Consider the following 24,385-nt stretch of genomic DNA (forward strand, 5'->3'; position numbering starts at 1 on the left):
TCCCTCCTTGTCTATCCAGGGAGGTTAAACTCCTCCTCGTTTATTCGAGAAAGTTTCTAGTGACCTCGGAGCTAGCTGGCAAACCTTAAGTCATATATATTCAGTAGAGACCTAGTCGACCTCAGTCCTACGTCTACACTGCTGAATATATTATTCCAATGAGCAGAGCCTATTGGGAATATAGGAACTACACTACATGGCGCCCAACGTTTGGTAAGGCGATAAAACTAACGCAAGACGTTAGAGTAACTCAGTCGTGCTTTTTCACACAGACCCTTTTTCCCGTAAATACTCCAAAAGACGTCTGGAGTGGGTAAAAGGTTAAAATCCACCGGAACTTAGTAGGAAGAGATTCCTATGTATAGTTTTTGGTTTAGTCAACGTTGAAGGATACAGTGTTCCAAAATATTGGGCACCTAATCTTTGTTTCCTTGAAACTTGATCTGCAACAAAAAACCTTTCTGCCAGTAAAATGGGGGAAAGTGAAGACGAGAGGGAGGCAGCTAGAATAGCAGCTCAACTCCTAGAGGAGGACAAGAGTCTCCTACAGACTGACCCGAATGCTATACTCATTCCGGTCAACATAAGAAAAACTATAACTCTTAAACTTATAGAAAACGGACTGACATCACAAGGTGGTACAGTCAAATTCGTGGTAGAGGCCCATGAATATCCGCAGACAGAGGTATTCTATTCATGGATAAACTTTACAGCAGCAAACGCTGTAACACACAAATTCCACTATTACAAAATAGAGGAACCTCCGGATGAATACACTCCTTTCGAGGACGTTGAAATCCCACTAAATTACCAAGAGCACCTGCTCTGGTTTAAAGGCGCCCTCTAACGTAATGATCACATCACCAGGCTCGGTCCACTAGGTAGACCAGGAGCAACGTGGCCGGTTCTAGCCAGCTACACACCACATCCAGACATCGAAAAAATGTCAGACCGGGAACTTTTAGCCCAGCTAATAGTACTAATTAAAATACATAGAGAATTAGTCCAATATGTAATGCGGACTTCAACAGTCCAACCAGCTATTAACATTCCAGAGCTGACCCCTCATCAGGGAAACGCAAACAAAATTACACCACAGAACATACAATCATGTCTTGGTAAAACACCCGCAAAACGGGAACAAATTCCATTCTGGCTAGCACAAAAGATAACTCAAATAGAGACAGTATTTCCGGATACTACCCCTAGTGAGAAACACAGAATTCTGACTATCTGCCTTCCAATGGGGGTCGCACCACATGTGGAGGATTGTGACACTTGGGGCACAGTCTTTGCTTTCATTTACACAAAAAACACGGTGTTCCGTCCCTGGCGATAATACCAGATGTACTAAGACAGATTCAAAATGAATACGGTCCAGAACCTGCTTTAACTCGGTATGAAATTACTGAAAGACTTCAAGCAGGTCTCAGCTATATTATTAGCCAACATAAGAGGAGAAGCAGCATCTGTGGCGATCCGCCAGAAATTGAAAGAAACAGATATAACAGCCCAACCAATTGAACTTGCCAGAATCAAAGAAAAATACTACGAAGACCTAGATAGAGATAGTTTGGGTGGGAAACCGGTAAAACCCCAACTAACTGAAAATCCTGAAAAGATTTTTATTAGAAATAATCTAAACACTCCAAAATAGAGCTGGGATGGAAATAAACAATCCGCTCCCAAAGAAAAAAGATTCCAGTCCAGAGAAAGGTCTCCTCGGCGGAGAGAAAGATCTCAGGACCAAGGACATAAGTCTCCCCAGAGGGAGCCCTCTGAGAAAAGATACAACCTTAGAAATAGGGATAATTTGAAAAAGCCTGATAGATATCAAGATATTGATACACGTCCCTCTCGATCTTTTCTGACTTCCTCGCAGAAATCGGAAAGAAGAGGACGGTCAGAACACAGGGAAGAGCACGTCAAGTCCAAAGACAAGGAACCTGCTCAAAGTAAAAAATTACAATTTCCAAGAAAGAAGGTAGCCAGTATTAAAATAATCGACCATGCCGAGGATACGGAGGACACATCTGAAAAACGGAGAGTGGGCCCAGACAATGCTAGACAGCGCAGCAGAAGTGACAATAGCTCGCAAGATCCTGATGAATCATCTGGAGACAGTGGACACGAATGAATACATTCAGGTGGAAACTGCAGATACCAGAGTTAGCAAACCTCATAAAATATACGAAATACCATTGCGTATAGAGGGAGATAAGACTAGGAAAGTAAGGGGTCTGTTTTGGGATAACCTTTTAAAAGGCTATTACATCCCATTTAGCTGAGAAAGACTGGCCACCAGAGTTTGTCAGGGAGTGCCCCCATGGCGAAGAAATGATTATGCCTGCCTTCTCAAATCATATTCCAATACATAGAAAATACACATATGCAAGAAAATGGGCAGTAGCTCAAGCTCCTGCATTATATAAAAATCATGTAGGATGGGATGAGGACTCCCCTCCTCACAAAATCCAGTTAAAATGTCAACCAACTGCACAAAGGCAGTACCCAATTAAGCAAGAAGCTAAAAAACAAGTCAGGGAGATCTTAGATCAACTTGAATGCCAAGGGGTGATCGAAACATGCACCTCTCAAATGAACAATCCTTTGTTTCCTGTCTCCAAACCAGACGATTCATATCGTCTAGTCTTGGACTACAGACACCTTAATTCATGTTGCAAAACATTTGCAGTACAAAATTCGCACAGTGAGGAACTAATGAATAACATCGTTCACAAAAAAATACAAAACAACATTAGACATCTCTAATGGATTCTTTTGTCAAAGCATTGCACCTGAAAGCAGGTGTTTACCGCTTTCTCAATAATGGGGTCACAGTAAAATTTATGTCGACTCCCACAGGGATTCAAGAATAGCCCAGGATTATTCTAAGCAAGGGTAACAGAGTTACTACAAATGTATGATGATGAGGCATTATCTTATGTCGATGACATCTATCTCACAGATGATGACCTGGATACTCATTTGAAAGAGTGAACACCATAATACTTGGGTTCGCAGGAGAGGGTTACAAATTCAACTTTAAAAAGTCACGAATTGCCCATCTAACTGTCCTATTTTTAGGATATGAAATATCAAGTGAAGGCAAAAGCCTAGCAGACAACTTCTTAGAGAAGTGCGCTGTACTCCAAGCACCAAAAACACTGAAGAACTTACAATCAATACTAGGTTTCCTGAATTTCGGAACAACTTACATTCTAAATTATGCAGAGGGTTAAACCTCTCTATGAATGAATAACCCTGATTTTAAACCAATCAATTGGACTCAGAAACACACAGAAATGTTGAGATCATTGCAAACAGACATGTTAGCTAAAACAAAATTACAAACTCGCGACAACACACGCAACCTTGTAATCCAAGTCATCCCAGGAAGATGCGGATTCACGTACCTAACCTCTAATGAGGGAGAAACGGTACCAATAGCTTACAAATCACATTTGTACACACAAGCTGAAAAAACATTCAGTCTTACAGAAAATATTGTAAATGCGGTTCAAAGTGCTGTAGCAAAAGAAAGAGCCCAAGCCAAAGGCAAAAGAATAACTGTTTATACAGCAGAATCAGCCCTTGAGGCGTTATGAAGCCCAGTTAATCTAAAAACAGTGGCATTAGATCCAAAATGGATACAGTGGGAAAATGCTCTTGTTACAGAAGACGTGAAATACTATTTTGACCCGAACATGAAAAAATTGAAAGATCTAAAATATGAAGAAGAATATCCTCTGCCAATAGAAATTCTGCCTCTCCAACAGTACTCTAGTGTAATCTATATGGACAGATTTGCACAACATTACGATGTGGATAGTAAATCCTACAATGCAGCGTGCATGATTGTTAGAGGTCGCTGGCGCAGTGGTAAATTCAGACCAAAAATAACAAAAACTGAATCACTGAGAAACTGTTCGGCTCAGCGAGCTGGAATCAGATCTTTAAAGATGGCGCTTGAAAATGCCAATCGTGAATTCCCGACACCAATAGTGTGCGATTCACATGTCTGCGTCAAGTCTTACAATAATGACTTGCAGAACTGGGTTCAAAATGATTACAAAAATGACACAGGTGCCACAATGAAGCATAAGAAGCTTTGGGAACAGGTTGTTCTTTTGCAGAAAGAACTACGAAAGACTCACGTGATACATACACTGAGTCATTAACGTGATGGCGTTCACGTTGCAGGGAATTCATTGGCTAATACAGACACAGTGGAAGCAGCTCAACCGGCTTCCGTAGCCACAAAAAAGCGTTAATTGATGCAAACTCCGTTCCTTTTGCTCGAATCCCTGGAGTGGGGGATAGAGTACTTCTAAACACGAACAGGAGAATCTTCTTAATAGCGGACGCACACATGGGATTGGGTCTAAGGCACCAAGAGATCAAGGAATCTCTGAAAGAAATACAATCAGAATACTGGTGGCCGGGGATGAGCCAGCAACATTACAAATTTGCAAAGAGCTGTCCAAACTGCAACAGAGATTGCAGTAGCAAACCGACCGGAGTATTGCCATGGCCATTCTTGTAGTTAGCATAAGGCTATATATAAGTAAAATCCAGCGTCCCATTAATTTCTTTTTAAGCCTAGATTCACTTAAAAATACAGACACCAGCGCTCGGCTGGCGCCAGAACTGTTATAAAAGATTTGCAAGTCTTTATCGGCACATACACAATTGGTATGCTACATTCTGACCAGGGTCCTGCTTTTAGCTCTCGAGCTTATAAGGAGGCCATGACCAGCATGGGCATTGCATTGCATTGCAGTACTCTTGTCCTTTCCATCCTGAGGGAAATGGGATTGTGGAAAGAAAAAACTGGGACATAAAGCAATCTATAACGGCGAGGGTATTAGGTTCGGGTGATGGGTGGGTCCAACATTTAACAAGTGTCCAACGTAGTCTTAATAATCTGCCAAGAAATTCTCTAAAAGGTTTCAGTCCGTACAAACTATTGTTCGGTACTAAAATGCATATTCAGGACTTAGATAGTCAGACTTCAGTGGTAGAAAGAAAATGCTTTGATATCAAAGATAGTTTGGCTGTTTTACAGGGACTTAAATGAAACAAGAAAAGCCCTGAGCAACATAAAGTTAAAACAGCAGCCAACAGCCACTGAAGATAAACCACCTGTCCCAGCAAGGCCTGTCTGGATTCCAAAGATTGGGGATCTGGTCAGAGAGAAGATCGCAGTGAAGAAGGAATTTGGGCATTCTTACAGAAAAGCAGTACCTGTCTTAGCTGTCAGCGGAACAAGATCAGTTGTACTACCGCCCCTTGCTGGTAAAAAGGAGAACCGAGTTGTATCCATCGACCTGGTAAAACCACAATCATCTGGCCAATAATAAGTAGTAGGCCCAGTGGACTCCCAAGAAATAGCAGAATACCAAAATTTGCTATAATCCAAGAGGTTCAAACTGAGAGACTAATCACATTTGATAAACCTGCAGTGAATAAAAAAAGGGCTATGCAACAATGCCATGGAACTTGTGCCTCTTGAAACCCAAATTGCAACAGTTCGTCAAGAAACACCTATCTACAACGATGTAGCCTCAGACTATGCTAATGAAAGAAAAAATGAAAAAGCAAAGGAAAATTCGGAAGCAATTCCAACAATTGACAGAACTGCATCTGGCTACTTCATCAATTTCGGTAACTTATCTGAAGATCCAAGCAAACCTGAAGAAACGCCAGCAACAAAAACCTTTAAAGACAAATTAACTGAACTCTTTCATCAACTCAAAGAAACCTATCCGATTTCTCCATTGATTGAATTTTGGATTGTGTTAGGGGTACTCTTCCTCCTGCTTTGGCTCATCATGGTACTTTGTTTGGGAAAATTCATTGAGGGAAAATACAGTACAATGGACACAGCAAGTCAGAACATCAACTTGGTCCTAAAGCCACACAAGTCATCTCACATCGAGAAAAGAGAACTATCATCAGTGAATGTCACAGCCATTCCAATACCCGGTGGGGTAGCTTCGGACAAAACGGATTACGAAATCTATGGCCCGGTTGAACTCTTGAAATATCCACATCAGTTCAAGGTTTCATTAAGTGACTTTGTAAAACCAGGTACATTCTCTGATGATTGGGACTTTGAAAGCATAAATAATATGATGTCAGATTTAGTAATGTCAGCAAAATTTACAGAACATGATTACTTACAGGGTTCGTCGAATTATGAACAAATGTACTGTTACAATCACTTTGCACATCACTATTTACATAAATCTGCTCAACCTAGAAATGTTTTTAAGTATAATCAATGGGAACATTGTGCAACTCCACCTAAAAGCAGTTCGAAAACATTTTATGAAAAATTCCCATACTTCTCAGGGTTTAACACAAGTGATGCAAAAACGTTTTATTTTAAACTATTAAATAAGACTGGGATAAAAACAATGTTGACAAATACTAAATTGATTTATTCTGAAACATTTTATGAAAAAATGATTACATTTGGTTTTGAATTCAAGAAAAACAACATTGAAACGAAAACCATCTGGGGTACAAAAAATTGGCAAGTCCAAGGTTTAGAAGCATTATTTAGAGCCTGCATGATCCCAGAACAAATAATATTTTTGAATGACACCATTCAACAGACTACTTGTCTTGGCCTAGCTAAGATTAAAGACTTAAACAAACCGTCTATTCCAAAGCCAATACCTGATAGTAATGCCACTACAGATGTTGAGAGAGACGTATCCAATATTTTACACCAAAACAGAACACATCCTGATTGGAAAAAGTGGTTGATCTGGCCAACAGACACAAATAACTGTCAAGATAGATCCCTGAACAAAATACAGGGGTTCAAAATGACCAGACCAGACCCTACATACTCCCAGAGACAACACCCAGGGATAGTAACAACATACAGTGTAGGGAGACTATGCCTTGAATGGCTACAAACATCCACACTGGCTGAAATTAAGCAACACATGACTTTACTTAAAGACGGTGCTGACTTGCGTGATTTCATAACCGGACTACGCAAACAGCGTCAAAAACGTTTCATAGCGGCCGGTATATACGCTGCGTACAACGAAGCTTGGAAAGTAACTCAAATTGAGACAGCAGAGAAAATACGAGAAATTGATTGTATTAATTTGGAAAAATCACTTTCTGTTGTGGACAATGGGTTAATGACTGTCCTCCAGAATATATTCACTGGACAGTATTGTATCATCTGCTATCGATATAATAGATCAGGACTTCTTAATGTTACAACACGGTCAGTCCCAATTACGTTCTATTGTACAGCTCGGCTGGACGTTGCAAAATCTGCGTTCAGGCTACGTGCCATGGCGTTTGGTAAACACAACGTCATTATTCTCTATCTTTAACCTTACTGATAAACAAATCAGTTTGGCACAAAAAGGAGGAGACTATACGATTCTGAGCATTGAAAAACTTGAGAGATTACCATTGACAATGTCAGAAAGACCTGTCATTGAATGGATAATACACGGAATAATTACAATTCCGATAACTTTCCAATTTAAATACTGCCAAGAGTATATACCAGCGGGCCAGTATGAAAGGTTGGGTAAAGGGTACACACACACATACACACACACGTTATAGTGAAAAGAATCAGAATGTATTTCTTAGTGGTAACAATTGTAAACAATCACTAAGCGGTATACTTCTGTGCCAAGGTATTAATTTGCATGGGGCCTGTGAGGGGACTTCAAATAACCTTTCATGTCACCAGCACGGCACACCTGCAACACAAATAGAGCCATTCTTTAGACGGCTTTCTAACGGGAGCTATATTCTAATAATGGACCACAGCTGTTGTGGCATGGTGCCAGGGAAAGCCTATCTCGTAAGCATTAGTTCCATGGTCACTTGCTGTATGCAAGTATTGTATCCAAACAGCACTCCAGATAGGGAGGCGACGATTTGGCCTTCTTTGAATATCTCTTCTATTCGAATTGATACTTTAAGCAGAATGAAGTCTGTTCTTTTACAGACAACCGTGCCTTTAACGTCATCAAAAGAAACATATTATCTTCTGGTTGCAAGGACAACGGCAGAGATACATACCCTTTTATCAACAAATTGCCCCATGAATTTCGTAGAAATGCTAAGCCAAATCCTAAATATGTCTGATGCCAGTGGTATCCCACATATATTTAAGACAATTTTTACGGGACTGTTAACACCCTTCGAAGCAGTTCTGGGCATTTTTCCCAATTTTGTCCATTCTGTCTTTGGCAGCCTACCACTACTTTTGGGACTCGTAGCAGGAATTTTATTCTTGACCCTTCTACTCCTATATGGCAAGCCAAGTCGCAGACAAGACTCCAGCAACAATGGAAGAAACGATCCGAGCTATACGCTATCGGGACCGCATAACTAAAGTCCTTGGATTAGCCGGGCTAAGAGATCTGAATATGATCTGGTTTCTTTCATTCAGACCAATCTGGCAAAATTGCATCCTACCTGTGCTTCGATGTATGCTATGCGGAGAAGAATGCGTGTTGGACGCCTGTCTTACACTACCATCAGCAGTACCATTGGATACAGATACTTTGCTAAGTCCTGTAACGGCTCATGCATCGTGTTGTCCCCAGAGGCTACCCATTCTGATGACGGCATTCGTTGAGACTTCACCACTACGATTAGGTGGCAGTGAAGTACGAGATGAGAGCAGCATCACCCAGGTACGACCTTCTGTGAGCATTGCTGATCCTGACATCGATGATAGCAATCATTCTCACGACTGGACTGTTGCGGCACTTTCAAACTTGGTCGAACTTTCACCTGATGTCGTAGACCAATTTTTTGAGAGTCTGTCTGAAATGATGTTCTCCCCTGAACAGAAAGAATAACTTTTTTAAGCAACGAGCACACAGCGTTCCCCTGAACTCGGAATTCAGCCTTCAGCTTTGATAAGCAAAAGATACTGAAAACATTTGGAACTATTTTTTCCCCTGAAAGAGAAATTATTTTTTTCAACTTCCAAAATATTTACCTTTTTCTGGCACATGTACTCTGCTTAAAGTAGAACTATTCTTAAAGAACAGAGCTTCTATTTTTAGGAACTCTAGAGACAATATATTACCTCAGCCTCTAGCACATTTACAGCAACTGTATTTATATGTGATGGAATGGTCTCGACCTTCTTTTCTGTATTAAGAGCCATTTTATGTGTAATTTTCGCAAATAGTTCAGCTAATATATATAAGCATGTTTAACTGAATGATTACACTGCTTGAAAAGCATACAGTACCAATAATCATTTTCGTGTATTTCGCATACACCATTTCAAATGCAAAAAATGTATTTTGGGGTGGGTTGGAATACACATGCACCTTTAAATGTTTACTATTACTTAGTTTTAGTAATGATGGACATTAGATCGTGGAGTGGGTATTGTGTTTTTATCTAGGAACCTAAATCAATATTGCTATTTTATGCCCTTGTACGGCTATAATCAATAATATCCCTATAATGGCCTAAGAATCAGATCCATATTTAGTAAATAGCCCTTGCAATCCAAAGCACAGCAAAGCTACTTCCTTAGATTCCTAGAGAGCACAACGAGTTCTTTTGACAACACCAAACCTCCAGCAACCTGGGAAATCCCCATTTGCTTTTGTTTTGATTTGTCACTGAACTCCTGCGAACACTAAAAGAACAGTCAGTTCTTAGTGACATCTTATGTCCAAACCTTACGTCAAACTCGGCACCTTTCAGGTATAAATATACCAACGTTGCCTTCAGCAAACACACGGTTGGTGGTTTTGGAGCCGAGCAGCTATTTACTTGCCCGAGAGCCCAGCTGATGCGAGAACCCACGGACGCTGCCCCTCCTTCTTGACGCACTGAGAGAGACACTGTCTTTTCTCCTGCCGAGAAATCCAGCTCCGGTGTTCTCAGCCGCCTTCGTGGGCTGCTAGGATATCGAGTCCTGAAAGAGAGATACCAGACCTCCTGCATTCTATTACCCAGGTACAGAGCTGACTAAACCCTTAAAGAGAATTCTTGAGTCAGATTCTTGGCAAAACCAACTTAACTTAAACTGCTACTTACTTGCTCCTTCCCACGTATTAGGCTTAGGTCAGGTACACCGGGGTAGGCGTATTTAGAAGCACCAGTTGAGTATGATTAGTCAATGTATATATGTATGTATATATTTTATCCATTTTAAAGTATCTTATGGCTAAGAAACCATATCAATGCTTTTACAGTATTATTTCATAATACTCTTTTTACTGTACACACTTTACTTTAAGGATTGCAATTATGGCAATTCATTTCTCTTGCATTAGAAAGAAGACTGCTCAATAAATTACACCTTTTATTGAAAACGCCCGTCTCTCTTTTCTCTGCACTCTGGTGAAACTAAGTACGCACATTTGACTGAGTGAAATAGCTGTCTATTGTTTTCACACGACTCTAGAGATACACTCTTATTCTGAGGGAGCAAAGTTGTCATGTTATATGGTTGTCGGAAGCTAATCCCTTCTTGTCTATCCAGGGAGGTTAAACTCCTCCTCGTTTATTCGAGAAAGTTTCTAGTGACCTCTGAGCTAGCTGGCAAACCTCAAGTCATATATATTCAGTAGAGACCTAGTCGACCTCAGTCCTATGTCTACACTGCTTAATATATTATTCCAATGCGCAGAGCCTATTGGGAATATAGGAACTACACTACAGTAGGTTCTAACAGTTCCCCGATATTTTATTTGTGTGTGTTCTGCATAGTCTTTCCTCCATTCCATTTCTGCAACCTTACAGTGTTTTTTCAAAAAGTGTTCTCAGATGAGGGAGTACCAGGGGGATGACACTATTATTTTTCTGAATGATTTTCTTCTTGGGGATGGTTAGATCTAGGGAGAGGGTTAACCCTCTGCTCTACCCACTGCTTATTGTACACACACAGGCAAAATGACAAGATACGCCACACTTGACAGTCTATCACGAGCAGGACATTTTGTTTAAATTACACCACATGAAATTTAGATCCACAGGAGTACCACGTTAATACCACCACAAGGTTTTCTTTTCTGCAACGGTTTGTTAAAGGTAGCTGTCTGACCTTTGGCCATGCAAACTAAAACGTAAATACCTTCAAGTACTTTTGCTGACTCTTGAGAATCTTTAATATGGTTCGCAATGTCAACAGCCTTTTTTTTTTAATCGAGCGTATTTAGCAGCTATATTCTTTGAATAACACGCTCTTTCTCTCCAAAATTCAGTTTTATATTTGTCATCTTTGTAACTGCCTTGATACTTTATCCTTTATACTTGTCAATTTCTAAATGTGTCAGGGACCATTATCTTTGATTACTCACCTGGAGTTACACACTTGTCATTTTCCACTGTAAGCATATGTAACATGTAAATATGGAAACTTGTGTAATCTGTTTTTACTCCAAGTTATAGGTACCACTGACATGTGACCGAGAAGGGCGAGTTAATTACCTACCCGAAACAGGGTGCTTACACAATTAGCGACCCAGCACTTATAATTAGGTCCTGAAGAAAGCCCTCCGACCCCTCCTGGGCAATAGAACGGGCTGAAGCATGTCGACCTTTCCCATGAACCACGCGGTGCTACGGAAGAGTGGCATCATTTCTATATATGCACCACCTAATTTTTTTATCTTACCACCTCTTCTTCTGAATAAAATGTGTTTAGGAGGTAGAGAGAAGCAATTTTAACTCCCTCCAATGTTTGTTTAGCTCACTTCTTGTTCACTTTATTCCTGATCACTACTGCTAAAACCAGTGGGTCAACCTCCAGGTGGAGGTAAGCATATTATCAACAAAAAAAAAAAACGATTATGCTTTCCCGTTCTAAGAGAAGCGGAGAATCAAGATATACCGCCCTAACGCTCCTGTACATGAATGAAGGTTTTTAGTTAGTTACCACACCTGACCCTGGTATTGCAGGTACAAGTGATCAATTCTGTATATACTATACCAAAGTAAGGTATAGAGTGCATAGAGTCCATGGGATCCCCAAGGGTAGGCAGAGGTTAAAGTAGACAGTACGTTACTCTCCATTTTCTAGTAGTGTGGGCGAGCAATAAAGCCTTACCAGAGGGTAGTGCTAAGCATTTATTGTACAACTCAGGCAAGAGATGATTTCAAACACTCAAGGACTGAACTCTGACCAATTAGTTTGTATAAAAATATTTTGTTCTTTGCATTTCCTAGAACCAAGCTATGTCTGGTACAGGTCAATATAGAAATAATTTGCAAGCTTAAACAGTAGAAATACAGCTTGATGGCAATAAATTTGATACAGTAGAATTACTTTGTATTAGCAGATAGTCAGTATTACTGTGCAATTACTTTTCTTACTAAGCCAGGTATCTCTAGATACAAGGCTGGTAAATTTGCTGGGGGAGAGAAAATGAGTAAATGTGTTTTGCAAACTTAATACAGGCACTAGAGTCGCACCTCCAGCATCACAGAGGCGGCCGGATGCAAAATGCGTGGACCACAAGTTAGCCAACTGGCTACGAACAGTAGTGGGATTGGGGACTGCGGCGGGCAGGCCACCAAATTGGGGACAAAATCCCCTGGGGTCGAGGTCAGCACCCCATGGCCCAATGGCCAACACAAGTACTACACCACCAGAGGCGCAGGGGCGGATGGGTGTAGGATGCCGCCTTGGCTGCTGCTGCAGACTCTGTTGCGGTTCCCTCGGAGTTGGTTAGCCGCGGTTGAGGTGAATGGGGCTTTGGGAGTCGTCATCCTGAGACCACAAGCGTGCTGCGGCGCAGTTGGTCGAACTGTCACAGTTGCTCTTTCTGGACCGCTTCGGCTACGGAGTAGATCAGGGTGTTGCCTTCGGTCACGGTTAAGGGGACCGTTCAGATATTTGGCTGCAGGTTGGATTTGGAAGCTTGTTGAGGTTCAGGCGTCACTGTGATCCAGGCTAGGAACGCTGGGTGGACCTCTATAGGGTGTTGGTTCATTCACGCTTGGGGCGCCAGGAGCGGAGTGGGGGAGACTCGCTGGGTCAGCCAGAGTCAGTCAGTTACTTTTGAGCACATGAGAGACAAAGTTCTTTTTAGTTGCAAGGCAGATTCCCCGGGTTCTTGAGGACTGCTGGCTGCAGGACACAACGAGGCTTTGGTGGAAGAGTCTGAGGTCGGGACAGGCTGGTAAGACTGGGGCCCAAGTCAGTTGGTGTCCTCCTCTTGTCTCTGTACGGCTGTTCGGTGCTTCTTCCTGGGGAGACAACTGGTGGCCTGAAGTATTAGGCCAACCTCCCGAGCCAAAAGAATGCGTCAAAAATCTGGGAGTCTGGGTGGACTCGGCCTGAAGTTCACTCATCATACTAAAAAAGTAGCTGCCACCTGCTTCGGCATTTTACGTAACATCAGACTGTTAGAGCCTGGGATGTCAGGTCACCTAGGGTAGCCTGGCCTAGGAGCAAGACATACAATTCTAGAGGCACAGTGTGAAGGTTGCAGACCACCCAGCAGTAAATCCACGCAACACACTTAAAAAGGACACTACACCAATTTGTTATGAAAATAAGTACTGGTTTATAAAAATAATATACTCTGCTCTTCGGTTTCAAAATATACAGTTTAAGCACTTTAGTTTGTCATGGAAGCATTAACTCCACTTTTAAGTTCTAAAACATATTAACAACCAGCATTTCAGGACAATACCTTTAGTCAGGCCTCTTAATCAAAACTGTTAAGTAACACTTGTCTTCTAAAGCTCAGGAATACATTCACTGCACTCTGCTTTACTCTTCAGCAACTTTCCAACACAGTATTACTTTAAAAGAAGCAAAATTAGCAGTTATGTTTAGACAGGTATGCAATATTCATCACATCAATAACCCTACAATTCCCCTTCTTGGTTTGATAGAGAGGGATTGGTTAAAACCATTTAGATCAGCTTTCAAATAAGCCCTGTTAGGGATTCCTCAAGGACGCTGCACTCTTGGAGCCTGAGTCTATGTACACTCACTTATGAGGTCTCAATCTATGCCAACTGTTACTCTTGTGGAAGTCACTTCCCCCACGTGTTTACCTCCTTACTTGCATTCAAGTTGGTGCTGTAGTCGTCCTGCGCCAGAAGTAGGGGGTAAAACGGAAGGGGGGGGGCCAAGGAACCGAGGCTGAAGAGGCTCCCTCGCCTCAGAAGACTCCTCGGTGTTCCCCAGCTCAGGCCGACTCCTCAGTGAGGCTCTTACTCGGTAGATGACAGAGGCAGACACCACGATGCCCCCCAGGCCCCTACCGGGCCTCTTAACTCCCCCTCCCTGCTCGGGCCAGCTCCTCAGTGTGGCGCTCGAGCAGGAGGAGAAGGCAGGATCACTCGGCAATCGGAAGAAGCCCCCCTCGGCGCCTCTCCTTGGCGCCGATCTGTGAAGACACTCCTTTTGCGGGCATGCGCGGAAGCGCTCGCTGATGCCGCCGCCCACTGCGCCTCCTCGAAGAAAGGACGCTCCACACGCCGATCAGCCGGCGCCGCCTCCCAAAGACCGGCAGTTCCACGGGGCCTGCGCGAAGGAGCAGTGTCTCCTCGCTAGAGGTTGCGCACTCGCATCAGCGCCTCCCCTCGCTCTCTTCACTCGCTGAGACCAGGAAAATCACCACAGGGCTGCGCCTACATCCAGCGATAGCCTCGCTTTCTCCCCTCGCGTTTCCAACGACCTCAGAGCTATTCCAGCGCTGCTCTACAAGCGCTGGCTTGGGGGTCAATTTACACAGCCTCACTCTGCTTCTGCCCCTCCGAAGGATGGCTCCTCCCCACAGCAGGACTCTGCCCAGTAAGTGATGAACTCGGGAGGAGGGGGGGGGGAAAGGTATTGCCACCAAGGGAAGTCACGGCAGCTAGTAGCAGGATACAGATGGCTACTGCCTGAGGAAGGGGGGGGGGAGGTCACAAGATTTACCCCTACCTCTACTGAACACTGCTCAAGAAGAGCCTCTCTCTGCTGGGCAGAGGACTGCGCACCGCAGCACTACAGTCTCCTTCTCCTTTGACACCCCGCTATTCCTAAGCTAGGGGTTAGTCAGGCGCCCAGGGTCTCCCTTAATCTTCCACAGCGGGGACAAGTCAAGAAACCCACAGGAGAGGTAGAGAAGTGGATTAATTAGGCTGCTTCCCAGTCCAGGAGATCAACCCTTACACTAGTCTCCCCCCACCTGCCAGGGTAGCCTATCCTCCAGCTGACTCTCTCAGGTAGACAAAATGGCTGCCCCGCATTCCGCCTTATATAGGCTGACCCTCAGTGGTCCAGAATGGACCAGAAGGTTCTGGAACGCCCTATGCTAGGCTATGGGCAAGTTCTGAGTTTGACAGTTAGGGCAGTTGGTAGCCACCATTTTGTGTGGTTCCAACTTTTCCTGTCAGAACAGGCCTCTGGGCCTTAGGTGAAAAATTATGAGGGGGGAAAGAACACCTATCCCCTTGACCAACACCTAGAAAAACTCAGTGGACAAAAATTATTAAGGGTATGAGGGGCAAAAAGGGGACAAAATAAATAATAAATTGGAGGGACTACGCAAAAAGCCAGACAGGTCTAACACAGACCTATTCTGAAGTTCTTTGACTGCCGCACTCGTCAGCTAATTGTTCAGGCGACCATTCTTTCTAGACTGGATTATGCCAGCTCTCTCTTACTAGGGGCAAATCTCGCCGAAACCACCAGACTACAGAGGGTCCAGAATGCGGCAGCCAGGGCCCTGGTAGGTCTCCCTCGCCATTCTTCGGTATCCGGAACCTTGAAAAAATTGCATTGGCTTCCGGTGGGAAAAAGGATCCAGTTTAAGGCGCTGTGTCTAGCCTTTAAAATCCTTAAAACTCGTCCCCCCCTATGCTGTGCCCCCTCCTGTCAGAATACATTCCGAGGAGGTCGCTCCGCTCAGAGGGACAACACCTCGCGAATATCCCCCGCACCAGACTGGCCAGAGTAGGCGGCCGAACTTTTAGCCTCCTAGCTGCCAAGCTATGGAACAGCCTTCCCGAAGCTATCCGCGGTATGCAGGACCTTTTTGCCTTCAGAATGGCTGTCAAAACCCATCTCTTCCAATAATTTTTTCTTCTCTCCGCATCTCTTTCTTTCTGCATTCTGTCTGCTTGCAGCGCCGGGACGCTCCTTGGCTGGGGCAGCCGCGCACTATACAAATCACCATAACATTAACATTAACATTCTTCTCGCTTCTTCTTTTCCGCTCTGGTCTTGTCTGAGGAGGCAAGGTTTGGCGTGGTCCCTCAATTCCAGGTTGACGGGCGTTACAGGTATGTAAAGGTCGGAACCAATGGGTCCCTACCTTGGGGTGGTTATACCCCCTATTATGTCATCCTCCAGTGGGAGGGGTGCATAGGCCTCACTCTGGTTGGCTGGGTCCCCCATCTGTAAGATTGCAGGGACTGAGAGTTGTGCTTCGCTTCACCTCGACTTTCCCACTTGAGGGGTGGGGCTGGCAAAGGTGAGCACACCTCTCCTCCTAACTTGGGTTTCCCGCCAATTCTCTTGCCAAACGTGGGGGTCAGAACCAGTGGGGGCCAGTTGGTGGGAGCAGCAAATGGCTGAGGTCACTCACAGAGGCGGCAAGCCTTTGAAGCTTCCCCTTATTGGACCTGACCTTTCAGGGGGAGGAGGCGTGGCACCTCGTCCCATCTCCACACCCTATGTGTTGCTTTCCCCACCCCGTACTCCACAATTCATTCCTCCGTATTGCTTCCACTTTGCACCTAGACTTTGACTGCAGTTTGAGTTGATACCTCTAATACACGCTTTTGAATTAAACTATTCCTATGTCAGGATTTGCTGGTAGAGACTAGTTTGTGACTTTTTACTCTCTCTGGAATAATGGGTTTGTCAACTGTGATTTTTAGATTTAAATATTTTTTGCAAACAAACAAAAATGCAGTCTTTTTTACTGTAACAAATATGAGGAACGTACGTTTTGAAGTAACTACCGTTTTCCTCACCAGGCTAATTTTTAAACCATTCATATTGTTTGTGTTTTCCATGTCCAGGCTTGTTTGGAAGAGTGATCAAGTAATGAACACGTGCTTCTGATGTGTACTGACATATAGTGCAATATGTTCTCAGCCAGCTAAGGTAACAGTAGGATCTCAGGCTAGAAGTGTTGGAATTTGTAGCTCAAAAGTCCACTTTTTACAATGTCTCTTCACACTTATTAATGTATTTATTAACACAGCACTTGAAAGCAATTCAGTTAAGCACTAACCCCATTCAGCATACCCGTCCAATTGCTGTCATATCTCAGTCCCTGCTGCGCTGCATCAAAGTGGTTGCATTGCAGCATAATTTTAAGTACCTGATAATTTTCGATATTGCTGTACGGATGAAGCGCTATTTGACTATAGTTTGTTGTGAATGCACGACTGACCAGTCCCACTCGAGTTTTCCTGGTCTACAGTGCTTAGAAATGAGGCTACATGGGAGTCTTATGAAACACAGTGATCCAATATTAACTGCATATCAAAGCAAAGCAATTATGATAAAATTATCTAGACTTATGGTTGGTACATACTACGACAATAACTATCAAGATTTTTAAGCTTTCTCCCTTTTCAGAAAGTTGTAGTTGCATGCTCCGAGTTTTAGATTCTCAAAAGGACAAAGGCTTTTAAAATCGAATCCTGTATTTGTTATTTGGAAATATGTTAATCTGGATAGGATTGCAAAGCGATTATCTTAAATGTTTCTGGTATTTAAAATTGCCCAATACCCACCATCCCACACCCACCTACCCTCCTCAATCCAAAATATTAAATAATGTTCAGGGAGACCCATCTTACACTGAGTGAAGCAGGTGAAAAGACAAAGTACGAGGCAGACCAGACTGAAGATCTTATTTTTAAGATGCAGAGGTATTTTAATTGAGTTTATTAAGCAAGGAACAACAAACCCGTCATTTCAAATACAACAAATTGAGCAGGGTGTGCGTGCACTTGTTTTAACAAAGTGAGCGCATTGAAAATCTGAACTACGACCACAAAACCGCACACATCCTAGAAACGTGGAGAGAAATTTGCAATGTTGCTGGACATGCGTATGAAAGGAGACGAAAACTGACACGGCCTGCAAAAAAAAAAAAACCACATAAACACCAATCGCTCAACACCGAGAAACTCATTGGCAAGCGATATCAATCTTTTGGTTGCGTCATCAACACGCATCTTTCCTACGTATCTATCTGCACGCGCTGTCATTTTTGGCCCCTCCCATCCGGCGCCATTTTGCGCTCCAATTTTTTCACGGGTTGACAACTAATGTGTGACCTTCTCGCGGTTGCCATTTTGCAGCCCCACCCCCTTTTCATCACTCCGCTAAACAATGAAACCGATTAATCGATTGTGCATCATTCAACGTTGGTATCGGTGGCGATATTCACTGTGCAATCGATTAAAACCCAATCTGGTGGGCTGCCGGCTGATATCGGCTCTCACTCACCTGCTGTTCGCGGTATCGACTGGTGGCTTGGGCGGGCCCCAGCCCTCTGTTCCCCGGCGGTTTTATTTCCTATTTTATCATTTAACCGCCGCTTTAAGCCACCCTGACTTCGATTTCCCCCGACTGAAAGCAGAATCTGATACCACAGGCCTATGCTCCTCCCCCGGCACCGATTGGACATATCGATTGGTAATTAGTAGTTGACGGGCAGTAGCTTTGGCCAATGGCTAGGGGGCTGGACTCTCTTTTTAATACCACGCCCACCGCGAGATGTTAAACTAGGGATAGCGGGGTGCAGCCTGCTCGGACAGCAATCGGTCCTGCCCCTTTAGCCTCGAACATGAACGATAGTAAGAACAGCCAATAAGAAGGGCACTTTCTAATGGCCACACCTACCGCGAATAACAACATGGTGAGCGCTCAGATGCGCTTTTAGATGCGAGCAGCAATCGGTTCCGCCCCATTATAATTGAGGCACGAGGACAAATGAAGGAGCCAATAGGATAAGAGTATATACAGTAGCCTGCGGCATATTTAAGAGTGTGATTTCAGACGTGCCTTTAGTTAAAACACAAGTTGAAAGATGAAGGTTAGAGGGGAGTAGAGGTGACCACGTTTGCTGCAAAGAGTGAAGTAATAGGCACATGGTAAAAAGAGAGAAAGGGGCTAGTGTGAAAGGTTCTAAAAAAAACAAGCATTGGCATTTTTATTTATTATTTATTTTAAGCGTTTTTAATAGCACAGACTTTACCGGAAAGTGTCACAGCGATTCACAATAGGAACAGACCTGATACATGAGGAGAACATTACAAGTGAACAAATTACAAAAGCAAACGTTGTTATATAAGGCAAAAGTGACAATTGTGAGCAAACAAAATACAAGAGGTAGCAAACAGTGTATTACAGGAGGAAAAAGTGAAATGTGCAGGTTACAAAAGTGTACAAAGTACAAGTAGAGTTATAATACTGCAATATATTGCAGCACTGAAACACAAGAACAAACGTTACGTAGGCAATGGTGGCACTTGTGCAAGTATTGAAAGCAAACAAAATGTAAGAGGTAGCAAACAGTATGTTACAAGAGAAAAGTGACGTGTGCATGTTACAAAAAAGTACCAAACACAGGTAGAAGGGTAATACTGCAATAAATGGCAGACTCTCAAACCACAAGAACATACTGGGAAGGCATTTCCATAGTCATGGAGAATATAATTCTATGTCAGGACAGGAGGCTCCGATTATGCTTTTCTCATTTCTTTAATGAAATGCTCAGCAGCCAATAAAAATAACTAAAAAACACATTTCCCATGAACACTAGGGAATAACCATAGAGTCTACAGTATAAAAGGTCCCAAAGTTAGTCCTTCTTCCTCTTTCTTTGCTGCTCCGCAGCCAGTTAAGTGCCTTATCTATTTGCTTACTTATTGTTATATGCTTGCTGTACCATAAGTATTTCTTGCTTGCTTGTGTTTCAGCTTTGGCGTCTTGTAGCGTGCTGTGTTCACGCTTCATTAGAGCATCCCCAGCTCCGGCTGTTCTTTGTAGCATTTCTGCCTATTTCGCCCGTTTGGTCGGCGTGTTCAGTCTCGGAGCGTGTGTTCACCTCCGTTTTGTGACTGGGTGCCGGCGCGTTGCCTGCGGAAGTTGTGGAGCGGGAGAAGGGGTTACCGGCTCGTGCAGAGAGCGCAAGCGCCCTCGAGTCGGGTATTTTATCAGGCAGCAGTGTCGCGCATGCGCGCTGCTTCATTTCCGGCTTCTGCTTTCCCTCACAGCGCCGGTTGAGTGACGAGGTCGTTTCTTTAATGCCCATGCCCACAGCCTGTTAAAATTTAACCCCGTACGACGCTGGAGTCCTGTGAGGGCTTCAGTAGTTACATTGTTGCATAGGCTCTGCCTAGAGTGTGTTTTGGCTTGGCAGGCTTTGCTCCCTCCATGTTTTACATCATTTGGAGACAGGTTTGTGCCTGCTCTTTTGAAAGCCTGCTGTGGGGTTCTCACACTACCCCTTGCTTTTTGTGTCTTTGACACTCCATATTTCTTGTAGTCATCTTGTGGGCTCTAATTTATACACTTGTGTATCATGGCAGAATACTATGACGCAGATGATGACTACTATTATGGGGACGAGGATGAAGGTTCTTTGGAGCATAATTTAGTGGAGGAATTGGACAAACGGGTCCAACAGTCTGTCAATAAAGCACTGGTGCGTGCAATTAATCCTCTCAAGCGTCATTTAAACATGTATGCGCGGCAACAAGGATGGTTGCCTGTGACTAAGAAAACCAGTAAGTCTCCTGTCAATCCCCATAAGTCTGATTTCCAGAAACTGGCTAAGACTTTGGCGGCTGCGCCTTCCAGGTCTTCTGCGCCGCAGGATACCGACGATTCTGACAATGCTCGTTCTTCAGCTTCTTCAGACCATAATTCTCCCCCGCCCAGAAAGCGTGTCTGCAAAGAACATTATGTTGACGCTCCCGAATGTCCTCCTGTGCTGAATTTTGAGCCCGCGGATATCCTACACCCAAATTCATCTTCTTGGTTGCCCTCACCTGCTGTCGCAGCCTATATTCAGGCTCACATTCGTCAGCCTTTTGATGCATCTGTTCGGGCTAGACTCCGCTCTGGATGCCCGAGGCCTGATCTCGCAGATCATTTGGCAGAAACGCCGGAGGTCGATCCCATGATGGTCACCTACTTAAAGAAATATGCTAAGGACCCTAAAAAGGGCCTTGACCGGTCTTGGAGGTCTTGCCAAGACAAGATGCTGGATATGCTTGGTCCTCTAACCAAGATTCTGGATCTCGGGTTCCAGGCGAAGGAGGCCTCGGCCCTTGTGGATCCGGACGAATTGATTGAATGGGCACAGAGGGCGATCTGTCAATTGGGTAAAGCCAATTGTGCTGTGTCCGGTGAGCGAGGCAGGTCTAATCTTTTGAAATTGGACCCGAAACTAGCAGAGCTAGCGACCTCTGAGTCGGGTCCGGAGGCGCAAGGTCTTTTGTTTGGGCGGCCTTTCTTGAAGGAGATTACCAAGTTTGTTTCCACCTTCAGTGGCATCGACAAGGCGCAGGCATCATTGCGCCGGGCTATGCGTCCGGTTTTTGCCAAGGCCGGACGACATCGTGGACGCTCGTTCGGCCGTGGGTCAACAGTCCCAACGAGGTAACACCTCTCATCGTGGAGGAGGACACGACTCAGGATACTCCACCAGAGCTAACTTCTATCCCTCCCGCAAGGGGAAAGGACAATATGGAAAAGGTCATTCCGGAGGACAACAGGGCCATTACCAGGACTCCAACTCTGCAGGTGAGCCTGATTCATGCTTGCGATGTGATTTTGGGGGGACGAATACAGTTTTTCCTCAAAAACTGGCGCATGATCTCCAGCGATGCATGGGTGCTAGAAACCGTACAGGGGTTCAAGATAGAGTTCTATCACCCTATGCATCAGACCCGTCTTCCCCCTTGTTTAAGTTTTTCCCTTCAAGATCAAGCTTGCCTCTCCGAGGAAATAGACGTTCTCCTCCAGAAAGGGGCGATTCTTCCAACCGTCCGTCATCCGACGGGGTTTGCCAGCTCAGTCTTTCTGGTCGAGAAGAAAGGAGGCGGGTCTCGCCTGGTTCTCAACCTGAAAGACTTCAACGGAGGGGTGGTATACCGGCACTTCAAGATGGAGGGCATCCATCTCTTGAGGGATCTCCTGCGCGAAGGGGACTGGATGGTCCGTCTGGGTCTCAAGGACGCGTATCTGTCGATACCGATCTTCAGGCCCCATCGTCGGTTTCTCCAGTTTCAGTGGCAAGGGGTTTGGTACGAGTATCAGGTTCTCCCGTTCGGTCTTTCGTCAGCACCTTGGTGCTACTGAGACCGGTTGTGGAACATCTTCGAGCTCGGGGTGTCCGGCTGAATATTTATTTGGACAGCATTCTCCTTATGGCGGATTGTCCGCTCAAGCTTCTGACACATCTGGAGTGGTCCATCGGTCTTTTGCAATCTCTCGGTTTTCTGATCAACATTCCGAAATCGGTTTTGACTCCGACTCAATCTATAGATTTTCTGGGTTTCAAAATAGACTCGGTTGCTTGCCAGCTCCTCTTGCCCGGCCAAAAGATTTGTTACATCAAGAGGGAATTGACATCTGTTATTTCCAGACATGCTGTGTCATTGAGATCGTTGGCACGTGTAGTAGGTCTGTTAGCGTCTTCCATTCAGGCGATCTTTCCGGGCCCTCTGCATTACAGAGCAATGCAACGTCTAAAGATCCAACATCTCCGGAAAGGCCTCAGGTACTCGGACCAGATTCCTCTGACGGAGGAAGTGAGGTGGGAGATGCAATGGTGGCTAGACCACATGGAGGCCTGGAATGGTCGAGCCCTATTCGGTGCGTCGCCGGAACTAGTGATACAATCCGATGCCAGTCGATGGGGTTGGGGAGCCCGATGTGGTCCTGTCTCGACGGGGGGTCGTTGGTCCCCTCAGGAGTTATCTCTCCACATAAACTGTCTGGACCTCCTAGCGGGTTCTTTTGCGATCAGGTGCTTCTCTCCCCTTCAATCCAGTTGCTGCATTCTTCTCCGGATGAACAACGTGTCCGCAGTCCGCTATGTCAACAAGCTGGGCGAGACTCGGTCCAAGGTGCTGGCGGAGATAGCCAGGGATTTTTGGCATTTTTGCCTACAGCAGAGGATCACTGTTATTGCGGAGTATCTTCCGGGTCGCAACAATCAAATTGCGGATTGGCACTCCAGACATCTTCGGGATTTCAGCGACTGGAGGCTTCACCCTCGAGTGTTCCGTTCCATTCTTCGGCGTTGGGGCCAGTGTCACATAGACCTGTTTGCTTCTCGCCTCAACACGCAACTTCCGCTATTTTACAGTTGGAGACCGGATCCGCTGGCTCTAGCCACGGATACCTTTCTTCAGGCTTGGCCATCGACTCTGTGCTATGCATTTCCCCCATTCATGATGATCCCCAGAGTTCTGGCTTACGCCAAACGGTTTCGAGCGGATCTGATTCTGATTGCTCCGCTCTGGAGGGCTCAAGAGTGGTTCCCGGTTCTCCTGGAAATGTGTTGCGAGGCTCCCCTCCTTCTTCCCCAGAAGTGGAATCTTTTGCTGGATCCTCTCGAAGATCCGCATCCCCTAATTCTGTCCGGCTCTCTCCAGCTGCTGGCGTGGCGGATCTCGGGGACCGCTGGACGATCCCAGGCATTTCTAGCGGCGCTTCCAAATTCATTAGTGAGGCATGGTCTCCCAATACTCACAAACGATACAAAGGTGCTTGGAAGCGGTGGTGTGATTGGTGTGCTTAACGGGAAGTTGATCCCGTTTCAGCGGATATCTGTTTGATCATTAAATTTTTGGCGTGCCTAGCATCTGCAGGTCTGGCTTATAGGACAGTCACTAATTTCCGTTTCGCTATTTCAGCTGGCCACATCCAGAGTGATGGCAAGCCTGCTGGTGAACACCCCTTCATTTCCAAATTGCTTAAAGGTATTCGTCTCTCTAAGCCTCCCACTCCTAAGTATGTCTCTTTATGGGATGTTTCCATTGTCCTGCGGTTCTTGGAGGCTTGGCCTTACAATCCGTTGTTGTCCCGTAAACAGTTGTCTGCTAAGTTGACCATGTTGTTGTGCCTTGTCTCTTGTAAACGTGTATTGGGTGTCCGCGCATTAGATCTTGCGGGTCGCAGTTTCACACCTGAGGGTGTTACTTTTTTTTTATTAAGGACAAGGAGGCGAGGATTATCCCACCCATTGTAATTGATTTGCATTGTTGTGTGATGTAATCTGTTTTGATGCTGTTGCAAATCTCTCTTATTCCTTGTTCTTTCCCCCCTGGATTGCATTTGACTCTCTTGCACTATTTGGATGTTACGGCTATGTATCTCTTTCAGGTTCGGACCCGAAGTAGAGTTTGCCGATTCCATCCGCCTGAGTTT

General features: G+C 44.7%; 1 protein-coding gene across 2 annotated transcripts in view; it reads right to left on the minus strand.

Moving 5' to 3' along the window:
- Window positions 1–18,761, minus strand: part of LOC147701440 (E3 SUMO-protein ligase ZBED1-like) — a 199,448-nt gene extending 180,687 nt beyond the window's left edge. The window contains exon 1 of one of the 2 annotated variants that reach the window (XM_086928653.1): window positions 18,446–18,761. The gene's annotated coding sequence lies outside the window, so the exon portion shown is untranslated. The remainder of the gene's footprint in view (window positions 1–18,445) is intronic. The other variant, XM_086928654.1, reaches the window with a different exon arrangement.
- Between the last annotated feature and the right edge of the window lie 5,624 nt (window positions 18,762–24,385).

This window comes from Lissotriton vulgaris, chromosome 7 (assembly GCF_964263255.1).
Source record: "Lissotriton vulgaris chromosome 7, aLisVul1.2, whole genome shotgun sequence".
Classification (NCBI taxonomy): domain Eukaryota; kingdom Metazoa; phylum Chordata; class Amphibia; order Caudata; family Salamandridae; genus Lissotriton; species Lissotriton vulgaris.